Source organism: Carex rostrata, chromosome 18 (assembly GCF_964058835.1).
Source record: "Carex rostrata chromosome 18, lpCarRost1.2, whole genome shotgun sequence".
Classification (NCBI taxonomy): domain Eukaryota; kingdom Viridiplantae; phylum Streptophyta; class Magnoliopsida; order Poales; family Cyperaceae; genus Carex; species Carex rostrata.
This window is the reverse complement of record NC_135935.1, coordinates 8,733,451-8,749,044: the sequence shown is the minus strand read 5'-3', so window position 1 is coordinate 8,749,044 and position 15,594 is coordinate 8,733,451. Positions and strand designations below refer to the sequence as shown.

The following is a 15,594-nucleotide window of genomic DNA, read 5'->3' as shown; positions in this document are numbered from 1 at the left end:
GGGTTATATGAATGCATCAAGTGTTGTACTTGATGTGCTATTTTAGATAATGCTATTGTGAGAGAAATTAGGCAGTCGTTTTCAAGCGATCTATGTATGGATATATATAGTTTAAATAAACATACAATGACAAGTGGTCCAACTACAATGAGTTAGGCTCCTCTAATTAATTGAATAAGATATATATATATATATATATATATATATATATATATATATATATATATTTCATTTCTAAACCGACAATATGAGGTGAAGGAGAAAATTTTAGATCTGATCTGCATTGGAAGCAAATTTGAGTCTGATGTGTTTTAAGATTTGTGCGTATTCCGTTCTAAAATTTATGCGCACGATTCTTAAAACACACCGGATGGTTTCGATGTCCATCAAACTCAAACTACACTAGAGGTGAAGACTGAAGAGGGTTCCAAAATTATATTCATCTCTCTAAAATTAATAAATTATCTTCTGTATATCCTAAAATATTGTCTATTCTATTGCGATTTAGATGTAATCTCAGAATTAGTAATATAATTCAGAGAAATTTTTCTTGCACTCGCTCCTTGTCTTCATAGAAAATGTGTATACTTAATATATAATTCTTCCTATATCATGCCTTGGTTACTTGTGTCGACAAAATAAACGAGTAAAAGAAGATTTCATAGAAGTGCCATCAAAATGAAAACTCTCTTATGGAGGATTTGTACAAAAAAAAATTTAGTGATGGAGAAGGCTCGGGTGACTTATTATGTTATATATTTGTAAACGAGAAATTTGTAATTTTTGTGAAATTATTATGTTATAATTTTAAAGATGCAATTATAGGATATCATTCAATTAAACATGACAAATTAATTAAATAGTTGGCCATTTATTAATTATTGACCTCCGGTTTATATTTTCTGTCTCCATAATTAATTCATGCTAACATATTCGCTGTCCGGACTTCCCAGTTCAACCACATTTTAAATGAAGGGAAAATTTCATGTATACCCCTCAAAAACATTGAAATTATGTACTACCCCTCTAAAACTCGTAATGATTTATCATTTAAATTTCAAAACTCACAAATTTATCCATTTCAATATTGCTTTTTTTTAATAATTCTCAAATGAATTTATAAATGCCTATTTTATCCTTTATTAAAATGTTTGGTTTTTGAGAGACAATGGATAATTTCTTTACTTCTGAGTTTTGACGCTTACACAAGCATAAACCGACATGTTACTATCACTTTGTAAGCGTTAGAAGGAGAGAAATTATTTATTTGCCTTCAGGAACCAACCAATTATAAGAATGATATGTTTCTCAAACATGCAATTTAACAAAGGGCAAAATGGATATTTTATAAATCTAAAATGAGTTTTTTAATAGGAAAGACAATAAAACGAGTAGATTTGTGATTTTTTTTTAAATTTAAAAGGGTAAATATGATATTATGAACTCTATAGGGGGGAACTGGGAATACATAATTTCAATGTTTATGAGGGGTATACGTGAATGAACGGCGTTAAACAAAAATTGGTTCCTTTGGATCTGAATGAACGGCGATGATCTGTTTGGGACCATGTATCTATTTTTGAAGCCAGCTTGAATTCTGGTATCCATTTATGAAACAAATATTAGTTACCCTTAGTATATTACCTGCCCGTGACTCATGAGCATGGTCCATAAATGCGCATGGACCACAACTAGGTATGTTGAAACCAATGCTTGGATTGATGCAACTAGATAAAAGACATATTCAAATCAAAATAGCAATTAGCAAGGTATGTTGAAACCTGAAAAAATTAAAAAAGAAAAAGAAAAAAAAAGGAAAAGAAAGAATTGGTTGAGAAATTAGTTTACATTAGAATTTTACTAATTTTAGTTTTGTAAGAATTCCCTTTGAATTGTTAGGTTAAAAAACTGGATGATGGTTGTAGACTTGTAGTTTGTAGTCAGGGAAGGAAGCATAGCACGTTCGATGAGCATCAGGTTCAAATTGGTCCAATATTTGCTTGAAACAATACGCAACATGATTCATACACGCTTAATTTGCACGAATTAATTTATAGATCCACATAAATTACGAAGCATAAAGCGAATCGCTTAACACAAAGCGGTTCAATACGAATCGCTTAACCCAAAGCGGTTCAATACGAATCATGAAGTGAACAATGAGCAAATCGGTCCGATACGTGCTTGATTCAAAATAACGTGCATGAATCATAAAGCGAAACAAACGTTTTTGATGACCATTTTGATGCCCATCAGACACACCCCGTTTGTATTGAGTTTTTAAACAAGAAACTCTCCTACATCTCTAAAACTAGATTAATAACTGTCACATCATATTAGAAACTGTAATAATCTCAAAAATGTAGATGCTCTGATTGATCAGAGTAGGTAGTGACGGGGTTGATACCAAATGATATATCATAAATTGGTAATTTCATACAGACAAGAAAAATGAATGCGTATCCTCTGCATTAATTCAAAGGGAAATTTTTTGAGTTAATGAATCTTAACCGTTTGATTTTAAACGGAGCTAATCCGAATTATGTCAATAACATAGAGGGTCTTTTAATATTAGTGTGGATCTTATGCGCACGAATCCATAAAACAGATCGGATGGTTGAGATTCATTAAATCAAAAGATTACCTTTGAGTTAATGCAGAGGATACGAATTCCAGAAAGACTTGTAATAATATTAATATTAATAGCTACACAGTCACAGTTACAAGAGAAAGACTTGTAAATTGTAATGAAGGGCAGATGAAAGGTTGAAGCCTGAACAGTATCCGTAGATTGGTGAACTGTGCACATCAGCGCATGTACAAACTAGAAAGTAGGTATACATACATACATACATACCGTACGTAGTCAATTACACGTTGAAATGCGCACAGTATAGTATTACAAATTAATTTGTTCATGTTTTAATGACAAGTGGTGTCCCATCTGAAGTTGACAAGTCTCTTTCTATCTACATCCATCAACGACAATCAACAGTGTACAATACAGTACCCGAATCAAATCATGATTTCAATTTTAGCGATAGTTAATTAAGTTTTATATTTCATCTGTATTCCATTCTTATCAGTTAAATTTAATATCTGGAGGACTGTAATTTACCTATAAAATAAAATCAGAAAGCAGAGGCCAGAGGCCAGAGGGGACAATATATAGTCTGGAACTGGAAACCGGCCACTTGCATTTGCAATTTTGCTCTCCGTGACCGTGACCGTGACCGTGACCACCCGTTTCTTATCTTTCACGCTGTCAGATACGGATTGGGTCAAAACGTTTTAGGTATTATTATTGGATGTCGCTTCCACTCTGATTTGTAATTCCCGTAAAATATTTTTCGAAATGAAGACGAAATGGATAATAAATATAGCCGACATTTTTAAAAATAGCCAAAAAGAAAAATAAATTATTAATAATAACCAGATTTTTGGAAAAAATTTTAAAATGCCCAAACCGCCTATTTTTCAGGCGGTCCGAGATTTTTTTTTTTTTTTTTGCTCAGAACCGCCTAATTTATCGGCGGTCCGAGAATTTTTTTTTTTTTGCAAATCAAATTTGCATATCTGGTTAACATAGCAAAACACCTTCAAAAATCGTGAAAATTGACCGACATGCAGTCTTGACATCGTAGAACAGGACTGTGAAGTTTCATACAAAATTTCCGAACAAATCGTGAGATATCAGCTCTCAAAAATTACCCGAACTACTGAATATTTCATTCTGAGCCCAACTTTGCACATCTGCTTAACATAGAAAACCACCTTCAAAAATCATGAAAATTGACCGACATGCAGTCCTGACATCGTAGAATAGGACTGTGAAGTTTCATACAAAATCTCTGAACAGATCATGAGATATCGGCTCTCAAAAATTACCCGAACAGCTGAATATTTCATTATGAGCCCAAATTTGCACATCTGGTCAACATAGCAAAACACCTTCAAAAATCGTGAAAATTAACCGACATGCAGTCTTGACATCGTAGAATAGGACTGTGAAGTTTCATACAAAATCTCCGAACAGATCGTGAGATATCGGCTCTCAAAAATTACCCGAACTGCTGAATATTTCATTATGATCCCAACTTTGCACATCTGCTTAACATAGAAAAACACCTTCAAAAATCATGAAAATTGACCGACATGCAGTCTTGACATCGTAGAATAGGACTGTGAAGTTTCATACAAAATCTCTGAACAGATCGTGAGATATCGGCTCTCAAAAATTACCCGAACTGCTGAATATTTCATTCTGATCCCAAATTTGCACATTTGGTTAATATAGCAAAACACCTGTTTGGAAATTTTGTATAAAATTTCACAGTCCTGTTCTACGATGTCAAGACTACATGTCGGTCAATTTTCATGATTTTTGAAGGTGTTTTGCTATGTTGACCAAATGTGCAAATTTGGGCTCATAATGAAATATTCAGCTGTTCGGGTAATTTTTGAGAGCCAATATCTCACGATCTGTTTGAAGATTTTGTATGAAACTTTACAGTCCTGTTCTACGATGTCAATAATGCATGTCGGTCAATTTTCACGATTTTTGAAGGTGTTTTTCTATGTTAAGCAGATGTGCAAAGTTGGGCTCATAATGAAATATTCAGCAATTCGGGCAATTTTTGAGAGCCGATATCTCACGATCTGTTCGGAGATTTTGTATGAAACTTCACAGTCCTATTCTACGATGTCAAGACTGCATGTCGGTCAATTTTCATGATTTTTGAAGGTGTTTTACTATGTTAAGCAGATGTGCAAAGTTGGGCTCAGAATGAAATATTCAGCAGTTCGGGTAATTTTTGAGAGCTGATATCTCACGATCTGTTAGGAGATTTTGTATGAAACTTCACAGTCCTGTTCTACGATGTCAAGACTGGTTGTTGGTCAATTTTCACGATTTTTGAAAGTGTTTTGCTATGTTAACCAGATATGCAAATTTGATTTGCAAAAAAAAAAAAAAAAAAAAATCTCGGACCGCCCGGAAAATAGGCGGTTTGGAATAAAAATTCCGGACCACCGAATTTTGAGGTGGTTTGGGCATTTTTAAATTTTTTCCAAAAATCTAGTTATTATTAATAATTTATTTTTCTTTTTGGGCATTTTTAAAAATGTCGGTAAATATAGCTAGTTTGTCTTATCAAAAATGGATGAATGAAATGAATAGACGGTCCCCTTTGCCTTTCTTTAGATTTCAATAATTTGGCAAAACTTTTGTCTTCAAAAGTTTCTTTTGCATATCTAAAACTTTTCTACATAGATATGGAACAAATGATAAGACAGCTTAAGTTATATATTATTATTTGTTTCTTGTTGAACGCAACGCAATCCAACAAAACTCGTGTTTCTTTCTACCCATTTATAGCACAATACAATATCATATTTGGATAAGTCATGCATGATATCAACACTACAAATCTTTATATTAACACAACACTACCTAAATATTTTAGTATATAAACAAATGTACCCTTCATTAACTATTTCCCTTAGAAACTATATCTCTCTCATATTCGTTATTTATATATTTCATCGTACTTTTAAGATTTTTAAATATATTACAAAAATAAAATATTTTGTTATATTATTGAAAATCTATCATTATATACGTTTATTTTACCCAACTCCACAAATATCTACTTAAAGAAAAAAAAATTGGCAAAATATTTTTTGTTGGATATAAATCTATTGATACTAATATGTATAAATTTCACTAACAATATTTTTTTTTTCAGACGGGATCTTTTCAATTATTTTTCATTGAATATATTCATTACTATAATTGTTATAGATAATAAAACTCATTTAAATGAAGAAATCAAGAAAAAACATGTTAGAAAAAAGTTTTTTCAAAATGAAAAACGTTTATAATATATCTTTTAAATGAAGATTTCATGCTCTATGTTGTAATATTATGAAGATTTGTGTTATAATTAAACTCATTAACCGTCGAAAAATTATTTTGGTGTTGAGAAAAGAGATATATAGACAAGTTTTAATATTTTCATTATTTTTGGACAGGGAGAGGGTGAGGGAATTTCATGGGACGGTGGCAAGAGAGTATATGTGTTTTTTGTGCTTTTTAGATAAATAATATTTCAATTCAGATAATAGAAGGAGATCCCTAAAAATCAGTTTGTTTTAAAAGAAAAGAGTAGAAAACCTAAAAAGAACTTTCTGATAGCTTGGTAAATAACAATAAAATCATTGAAAGCTCCAATATATTATTCTTTTTTTTTCTCTATGAAGAAGATAGACAGATTAAGAAAGTACATTAAAAATATATTATCATTAAAAAGCTTCCAAATTAAGGGAGCAACAAAAGTAATTGATTGTGGAGGGTAATTTTGTCTATCAAATAAAAATTTTAAATTGTGTTGTGTTAATAACATATTTTATAGTATTAATATCAGCTCCCTATTTGAATAAATTGTGATTGTGGCAGGCTAAGCAGTGTATTTATTACTATTTTAAGTAAAGATACCTTACCGTTTTAATTTCTTTGAGAAAGACGGCCTTTTTGTTTATTTTCTCTTGTGATAGCAAATTCACATGTCAAGAACTTAAAGATCTGCCTTCTCCTTTCCTCATTGATTTATTTTTTCTTCTGAATTTCTCGAAAATTTATCTTCCAATTCTGTGTCTGTAACCGTATGATGCAAGTATAGTCGATAAGAAACGGAGAGATAGATGCCGCAAAATATGTATTATGTTTCGTAGTTGGAAACACCTGAATGGATGTAGAAGATCTTGCACCAGAGCAGAGCGTCATGTGGGCCCGGCATAGTGAAATTGGAGTGCGTGTCCTCTGAGATATCTCAACTTTTGCGTGACCGACGTGTCCGGTGCCTATTCGGGGGTGATGTAGGGGGTCAGTATTTGTTTGCTTTGAGATTTGTGTGGAATGTATTTCAACGGTTGGAATATTCCATAAAGTCACTCAAAGTTTGAGATATCTCAGAGGATACGAATTCGTGAAATTGACACGTATTCTCTCTCCGGATCAAATATGGATATCTCGATGCAGCATTTAATACGGATACCCATTTTTAGTTTTATATGTCTGCAACATAATAAACTGTAAAGTTATATCCACATGCTATTTCTCTATGACGCCAGTAAACGTTTAAAAGGATAATTTTACACGGAAAACCCTTGTAGTAAATAATAATTACATATAATTTTTAGCAGATCAGTATTTTCTGTATTTAAAATGCTCATCTCATCAGAACGAGTTTAGTATTAAATTATAAATATATTTTGTGAAAAATTTAGAGTCATCTGCTTCATTTTTAATCAAGCCCCAAAAATGTATTGAATTATGTTGAATTTAAATAAGAAAAATATATATGTTGCTTCTATCAATATTTGATTATATGATACAAATTGATGTTGATTGTAGTTAATACTGATCATTACATAGTTAAAGCTATTTGCACTAGGCTAATAGGCCATTTTATGCTCATTGGATGATAGCAGAATTCATCCATACATACTTTTTAAAAATATAAGGAAATGAGAAAAAATGACGATTTGACAATAAACAGAGAAAAATTGACAAGAACAGAGAAGGTTAGTTGAACAAAGAGGCGATCTACAGAACATATACGATCTACTGCCACGTTAAAGTCGTCCGATACGCATTAAAATTTACAAAAATAGTATACACAAATTTTAATGCTGATCAAATGGTTCTGATCGGAAATCGTACCGCCACTCTCCTCCATCAGACAACCAGATCATATAGAAGGTATAGTAGACAAATGATTGCAAACTTGCAATCATAGTTCCCCTTTTGATACATCTCACATTTTGTCCAAATGCTTTGCAATTCCAAATATTTCTTTCTCCTAATAATTTCTCACCGAATTCAATTGCTTTACAAAACTGTTTTTAATCATTTTAACAGAACAAGTACAGTTTGCAGTAAAGTTATAAAAAAAAAATTTCTACCAATTCCTTGGATCGGTGGAGTCATTTTCGAACTATTGATAGTATTGATTTTAGATAAATGTGAATTTTTTTGCTTAAATAAATGTGAAGTTTTTTGCTCCACTGATCAATGGAGAAAATAATTTTTTGTCTCCGCCTATCTCTAAAATTGGTGGAGTATTTTTTTTTATAACTTCCTCTGTTCTGTTAAATTTTTTACTAACAGATCTATTAAAAAAAAAAAATCTACATGTAACATCTGACAGTGTGAAAGGAGACACTGACACGGCAGAAATGATAAGAGAATCCACGGATCTCGTATCCATCTTTCGTCACCTGCACATAGGGGTGAAAACGGAGCGGATACGGAGCGGATAATGCTAATACCATATCCGCATCTGTCGGATAATGAGCGGATACGGATACGGATACGGATAGTAAACGGATATCAAAATTCAAAACCAAATCCGCCTTAAACGGATACGGATACGGAACGGATAGTCCACGGATACGGATTCGAATACGGATATAAAACGAATAATGGTCGGATAATTAAGATATATGAACTTCTAAAATACAAATATTAATTAAAACATTAAATATAAATATTAATGAACTTATAAGAGATGAAAGATAATCTATTTATATAATATATATATATCAAATAAGTGTATGGTAACAAAAGATGTTGTGGTGTAGTGGTTTGAAGCTTGGTCTTAAGGCATTGAGATGGGAGGACATGGGTTCAAATCCCACCTATAGCAAATATTTATTCCTCTTTTATATGGGTTTGGCCAAATTATCCGAATCCGGATATCCGCTCCGTTTAGGACTCCGAATCCGTATCCGTATCCGGATCTTTTATGGATTTCCGAAAATTATCCGAATCCGTATCCGGGAATTATCCGAATCCGAATTATCCGGATTCGGATTATATCCGGATACGGAGCGGATATCCGCCGGATAATCCGGCTCCGTTTTCACCCCTACCTGCACATGCAAATGCAAGTGATAAGAGAAGTATTTTTCATCAAAAAAAATAAGAAAAGTAAATTAAAAAATAATGGCATATAACATAATATGAAGAAAAAGGGGGTATATGGAGGAAATAAAGCTAAGAGAGGAAATCAAAACAAGTGGCCTCCAACCCAAACCATCTATTTGGTTTGGTGGCCCCAACATGGGTGGTCCTGGTCCAGCTTTGAAAGCGTAGGCATGCTGAACCGTTGAACCCACATTTATTACATAAAAAATGAAATTATGGAACTTAGTGGAAATTGTTTTTCACACAGATGAACATAAAATAAAAGAACATTTTGCTATATTTTTTTTTTTTTGAGGTTTAGTGGTAAACCCACTTTGATAATGAAAATTTTACAAAGATACGACAGCCCACAAGGCAGGCTTGCTGTAATACTCAGGAGAATTAATTTATTTACAAAAAAGGCACGCAATAAGAATTAGAAAGGATAGAAAGTTATCTAGCCCAATACATAACCTAAACCTAGATGGAGGTATTAATTCTCTATATAAATAGTGCCCAATTGTGTACATCCATTTTGCTATACTTTCAACGATAAAGATTATTAGGTTGAGATATTTCTTGGTCCCAGAAGATATTTATAGGAGGGTGAATATGATAAAGATCCTTTTAATATTTTAACCATATTTAGTTGATATTCACTTAATTAAAATTTATATAACGTGTGTAAAGTTTTTTTTGACGGAAATAAAAAAACTTAAGTTAATTAAGTATACATAAAATAAATAGATAAGTTAAGAGACACTTAACACGTGAGATAATTATGAAGTTTGGCACTAACGCTTATGTTTTCGAGGTTTCGCGACCTTTTTCATGGCGCGTCTTTATTTACCCAATGAGAAAGAAATACAAGATGAAACCGGTGAGCCCTTACAAACCTTGGGAAGTCACACAGTCCGAGCACAAAATTGGCTCACGAGCACTAAAGACTCGAGTGTTTGAAACAAAGAGTAGAACTCACACAAATCACTCTAGTTCTTACAATATATTGATTATTGAGTATGGTGGAGTATGCTTGAGATTGTTGATTGAATATTCAAATTTAGTGCACAAGCAACAATGAATTTTCTAAATCTGAAAAGAATTCGTAATTTTGCAGCCGTAGGCGGCTAGAATCATTAAATCAAACATAGAATTTGTTTATATTTATAAAGAGAGAAACAAAATAAGGTAACTGGCGTCATCTGTTGCAACAGAAGAATAAGTGTTGCAATGGGTAACCCTAGTTAACGGGTTTGACTGTGTTGGAAACCCTAACGCTTGTTAAGAGTTACAACCGATGCTACAACATAATTCTCAGGAGATTTTTGGGGTCCAAATTGATTTATTCCGTTGCAACGCACAATTAGTCGTTGTTATGAAATAAATCGATTATGCTGTTGAATTTGGCATTTGAATTGTTTTGCTGCAACGCCTAATCTTTTGTTGCAACAGTTGATGTAAATTACCTCAATCTCAAGTTTATTTTATCAATTCTACAGATTTCTAATTAAACCTGATCTTGAGTTAATGCTCCTGAGTCCATTCTTCAATTTATCATGACTCATCCTTAATATGCATAACAATTGCACTTGTATTCTTGATGTGTATGGCAATTTATATCGTCATAAACTTGCATAATATCTCAAGACAAAAAATTGTAAAATTCAACAAATATATATTTTACAAATTTAGTCAAATAGACTAAGTAGATTATTGCATAGTCCAACAAAATTTAAATATTTAAATTAATGTAGAAAAATAATATTTAAATTAATGTGTTCATTTTTCCGTCATCCTCGTAGATTTTTTTTTTCTGTAGATGAGATGTACCCAGTTTGTATTTTAGAATGTAAATGAGCTAGTGGAAACGAAGTTTCGATGTCAATTATGACTTTACACTAAATTAATTAGAAAAATTATAAATTTAACATGTAAGTGCATTGCTTATGATGTAGATTGATTTTAACGATTTGAAATTGTCGTTCGAAGTCAATTCGATAGATAAGCGGCTTGGGGAGCTCCATAATATCCTAGTTCTACTCTTATAATTAAATATTTATATCTTGAACAACTTTTCTGAAAAAAAATAGTTATCCATACACAATATATATATGTCTTACGCTCTAAATATAACTAGGATTTTATTGTCTCATGTATAATGAAATAAAAATATAAATTGCTTGCATTGATTGTAAAATAAAAATAATAAAGATGAAATTTTCAACTACAAATTAAACGCAATTCCATGTCGAAAATTATCCGAAAAAAACTCATATATTTACTCAACTAACGATTTAATATAATAAAAAAATGGATGTGACTACCTGTAACGAAATTTATATTGAAATTACAAAAAAAAAATGCTGTTATTTACTTTCTACTTTTAGTTGTTTCTATATTTGTTTGTTTGTTGTCTTAGACGAAGTCATTATCTCATATCAATTGATTCATATTTGTTAATATTATTAAAAAATCATCATAGAACGAAATTGACATGCTTATGACTAAAAGCTATTTTCCGATTCATCACACTAATTTGATTTTAGTCAAAATAAATAGGTAAATAAATACATGATCCGAATTACTTTTGACAGCGGTTTGGCCTCAGCACACCCATAAATATAACCCATTGAATATTTGAACGGTATGTATGGTACATTCCGACAATCCCAGATGTTTCATCTTTTTAAATAGGGGTGATTTCATATATATCTCTCAAAAGTTTAAATATTACATATTTATCCCTCCAAAATCAGTAATTATATATTTATTCTTAAAAATTGTACAAACTCACATATTTGTCCAATTTAACTCTATAACATATTAAATATTTACAAAAATAATTAAATAGCATTTTTTATAACTTTAAAATTTATTTTACAATATTGATTAATATTATGTTAACCATTATGCCCTTCAGTCTCTTTAGTCCATCTAAATTCTCTTCTCTGTAAGGCGTTAAACCTCCTCCGCCTCTCTCTCCAAATGCGCCAAATCACATATTTCTCCTGCCTTCCCTAGTCATCTACCCTCTCACATATTTTTACCGCCCCTCGCTTTGTTTGGAGAGAGTGGCGAGATGTTTGGTGCCTTAGAGAGAATAGAACTTAAACGAACTAAAGAGACAAAAACGAAGAGCATAATAGTCAACATATTATTAATTAATACTGTAAAAAAAATTTAAAAGTTTTAGAAAATATCATTTAATAATTTTTGGAGATATTTGATATGTTATAGAATTAGATTGGACAAATATGTGAGTTTGTATGATTTTCAAAGATAAATATGTAATTATTGATTTTGGAGAGATAAATATATAATATTGAAACTTTTGAGAAATATACATGAAATTGCCCCTTTTAAATAATTTCCAATCTGAATCAACCCATCATGTTACGGACCGCCAAAATTTTTATTTATTAAAATATAAAAGATTTAAAATTTAAACTTTGAAAAAATATTAAACTAAATTTATTAAGGTGGAAATTTGAAATTTCGACATATATATGTATTTTTTAAGTACAGATAAAAGTAAATACCGTAATTTAAAAATCTAGTAATTTATTTTTATTAGAAAAACCGACCGGATGACTAGACTTAAAAATTTGGCTCTTCATAAAAGCAGACAGTCAACTGAACGACTTTAGTAAAAATCTTTTGTTTTTTTTCTCTGTTTGAGTTAAGACTTGAGACTGAAGACTAAGGGTGGTTAGAGACTTTAGAGTCAATTCTGAACTTTATATATCCACCTCTCTAAATGCTGAAATTCTTTTAAGTTTGATTGAGTTGAGAATAAACTATTATTAATAGTCTATTCCATATTTAGTTGGATTTAAATAGTTAAAATAAGAAACCAACATGTTTGTCTTATTAAAATAATTTATTTTTAGATAATTTTTTATTATCTAAAAAGTTAGTAAACAAATAAAAAAAATTGTAAAAATTTAATTGATAATTACATATTTATATGGAGATCATATTAAATAGTTTGAATACACCATACACTCACACAAGCTGAGTAAAAAGTCATACTAATTTCATATTTTATTAGAAATTAATTAAATTTTTTTATTTATAAAAAGGTGACAAGTGTTGATAAAACCTGACTTATGCTTTGAGATTCGTGCCAAGTAAAATTAACGGTCCAAATTCACCACTTGCAACTCAGGTACCTGGGGTGATACGAATTCAGTACGTCTACCGACCACCATTTTTTTTTTTGTTTCAATTTTCATTCTTGTAAGAGAAGTGTTAATATCATTCCTTCTCGCCTCTATCCAAGCTCTTAGCTCTCTCTCTCTCTCTCTCGGTTCTTTATATCTGACACTCAACTCTTGCTCACTACCCAGTCAGAGTCTAGTCTCTCTCTCTCTCTCTCCAATTCTCTATTTCTCTCCAATTCTCTCCCCTCCCAGTTCCCACCATGGCACCTTCCTTGGGTTTCCCCTCCCCATCCCCTCCAGACAACAGCAAAGCCACTCTCAAGCAACTCTCCAGTTACAACTCCCACCTCCTCCGCCGCGTCTCCAGTCACAAGCTCCTCTCCATTTCCTCTACTCTTCTCTTTCGCACTGCCATTCTCCTTACCCTTACTTTAGTCCTCCTCTTTACACTTCATTACCCTTCCCTCCTTTCTCATTCTCTCTCCCTCTCCTCCCCACACCCCTCCAGTCCCCACCGCAGTCTCCTATCCTCCAATCGTCGCCACTCTTTGAACCCACTGGAGATCCGCCGCTCCGCCACCCCGACTCGTACCAACGGCCTCTCTATACTCGTAACTGGTGCCGCTGGCTTTGTTGGGACCCACTGCTCATTGGCTTTAAAAGCACGCGGTGATGGCGTGCTAGGTCTCGACAATTTCAACTCGTATTACGATCCGTCACTGAAGCGTGCCAGACAGAAGCTGCTACACAAAAATGGCGTAGTAATTGTAGAAGCAGATATAAACGACGCTCAGTTGCTGATAAAGTTATTTCAACTGGTACATTTCACACATGTTCTCCATTTGGCCGCACAGGCCGGGGTTCGGTACGCCATGAAATCGCCTCAGTCGTACATCCAATCCAATATTGCGGGTTTGGTTTCGTTGCTTGAGGTGGCAGCAAAGAATGCAGATCCGCAACCCGCTGTTGTCTGGGCATCTTCTTCCTCTGTTTACGGGTTGAATACAGTTAGCCCGTTTTCTGAGTCGCACCGTACCGATCGGCCGGCATCTCTATATGCCGCAACCAAGAAGGCAGGTGAGGAAATAGCGCATGTATATAACCACATATATGGTCTCTCCTTAACAGGTTTACGGTTCTTTACCGTTTATGGACCATGGGGCCGACCCGATATGGCGTACTTCTTTTTTGTGCATGATATAATAGAAGGAAAGCCGATTAATATTTTCACCAATGCCAAGAGAGATTTCACTTACATAGATGATGTGGTGAAGGGTTGCATAGGAGCGATAGATACTGCAAAAAGGAGTACCGGGTTACCGGGTGGCGGTAAGAAAACCGGTCCAGCTGAGTTGCGGGTGTACAATTTAGGCAACACTTCACCCGTACCAGTAACTAAAATGGTCAGCATTTTAGAAAACCTATTGGGGAAGAAGGCTAAGAAAAATGTAGTGGAGATGCCAAGTAATGGAGATGTCCCGTATACACATGCTAATGTGAGCTTGGCACATAAGGATTTTGGGTACCAACCTACCACTGATCTGGGTACCGGTTTGAAGCAATTCGTTAAGTGGTACGTGGAGTATAACAAATTGGATGTTATTACAAAGAAGAAGGAGAAAGCGAAGGAGAAGGTGGCCTCATCATAAGAGCCAGAAATCATCATGCTATTTACAGAGCAAGTTTTTCTATGCACAGAAGAGTTACTGTACAATTATATATACTTACAGAAGGTAAATTTCTTTCTACACTACACTGTGCTAGTAAAAACTGCTCTCTTGATAGCGGGCATCCATGAGGTGATAAATGACTATAATTTGGAAAGTGTAAGTGTAATATTTGTTAATTGTGCTTTGTTTATGTAATCTATTTTAGGGTTAGTGGGGGAATAATTAAAGTTTATAAAGATATGGAGATGAGAAATTAAGGGGAATATGATAGATAGTAATAATGTGAACATGAAAGAAAGGGGTAGGAGTGGGGACCATGGCTCGAGAAAGATGAAGTCAAGGCGCACTTTTTTTTTTTAAATATCTTTTGGTTTCTAGAATTTTCTTTTTTAAAAGTAGATATATATTATTATGGTAATTTTGCGGAGGTGTGGTTAATTTGCTTTGTCAAAAGAACTATAGGGTGTTATTCTTTTGCTGAAGATGTAAATCTGAACAGCTGTTATCTTTAATAAAAATGTGCATATTTCAACTAGCTTAATTACTTGTTTCATGTTTATTCATCACATATATTATATATAGCAGTTGTGCTAGCTTTCCACAAGTAATTTCTTCAATTGTACATTAGTCTCTCTCTCTCTCTATACTTTGTGTCAACTCCAGCTCATCTTTTGAAATATTTTGTGTCAACTCCAGCTCAGCTTTCTGCTTTTCTAAATTCAAGTTCGGATCTAGCTCATAACTAGACTTGTATATAAGTAGATGGCTTTCAATAGCTTATTGACAAATATGT

The 15,594-nt window shown here is 32.9% G+C and overlaps 1 pseudogene across 1 annotated transcript; it reads left to right on the top strand.

The window, feature by feature from the left end:
* Positions 1 to 13,304: 13,304 nt before the first annotated feature.
* LOC144569694 (UDP-glucuronate 4-epimerase 6 pseudogene) lies at positions 13,305 to 15,342 on the top strand (annotated as a pseudogene). The gene has a single exon (XR_013516133.1). The product of XR_013516133.1 is annotated as a UDP-glucuronate 4-epimerase 6 pseudogene (transcript).
* Positions 15,343 to 15,594: the final 252 nt, after the last annotated feature.